At 30.1% G+C, this 1,101-nt stretch overlaps 1 long non-coding RNA gene across 1 annotated transcript; it reads left to right on the forward strand.

The window, feature by feature from the left end:
• The first annotated feature begins 218 nt into the window (after nucleotides 1-218).
• On the forward strand, nucleotides 219-788 carry LOC107031231. Its single transcript, XR_001458192.2, has 2 exons — nucleotides 219-300; nucleotides 450-788. It is a non-coding gene; the product is annotated as an uncharacterized LOC107031231 (long non-coding RNA).
• Nucleotides 789-1,101: the final 313 nt, after the last annotated feature.

Raw genomic sequence — 1,101 nt, forward strand, 5'->3', positions numbered from 1 at the left:
TGATTCTATCATATTAGTCAAAGGAAAAATTGCATAATTATATTTTTCCCCTTTCATTTAATGCTAGTTTGACTTTGTTAAATTTGTTTAGTAGAAGGAACATAAGATAAAAACAAAATAGTTATTTTACAAGATTAAAAAACTATATATATTTATTAAATAGTCAACTAAATATACTATATATAGGACACAAAGAAAACAAAACATAATCATCAAGTGACTTACTGAGCATACAAAAAAAATTAAGTTATGTCTTTAAAGTGTGGGTTTTTTTCCTCATGTTTACGATGGTAGCGATATGTAAGTATTTTACTTGATTTGATCTATTAGTAATGGTGTATCATACACTTCTCTCTAATATTTTCTAACTTAATTTTTAAAAGCTTCTTGCGCTGAAATATGAAATGCGTTTTCCTATTAATTATAGATTCTAATGATTAATTTGATAGGCGTCTTGCGAAAGGTTGAAGCAATAGACATACCCAGGTGTTGTTGCAAGACAGACGAAGATTGTAAACGTCTTTGTGGCGATATACCTCCCTATTTTTGTGATGGTGAATTGTGTGAATGTGGGCATCGTCCTCCCATAGGTCAAATTACAAAAACTAGTGAAAACATAAATTGAAGAATTAAAATTTATAGCATGAAATAGAAAGGAAGAATATATTTGGAATTTAATTTCTCTTTCAATGTAACTTTCAACATGACATTACCCAAATAAGAAAGCTTATTGTTTCCTTCCATTCTTTTTCAATATAACTTGTAACAAGGCATTAGCCAATTCCGAACGCTTATTGTTTCCTTCTTTATGCCATATACCTTTATTTTGATAAATAATCTCATTTTTTATTTCTTTTTAGTAGCATTTCTCTATAAAGAGTTCTCTTTTTTGTTAGAGTTGAACTCCAATGTGTACATTTTGCAACAAACCTTTGAAATGCAACTTTAAGTTGAATTCAAGAATATTAAGAACAACAAAATTAGGAATTTATGAATGTGGCCGACCCCCCGGACATGAACTCGTTACTGGATTACACCAGCTGAAGCACATTAACTAGTTTGTCCATTTCTAGAATTCTCCGGGGGGCTCAGGATTTATTC

The sequence above is a fragment of the Solanum pennellii genome, chromosome 1, assembly GCF_001406875.1.
Source record: "Solanum pennellii chromosome 1, SPENNV200".
Lineage (NCBI taxonomy): Eukaryota > Viridiplantae > Streptophyta > Magnoliopsida > Solanales > Solanaceae > Solanum > Solanum pennellii.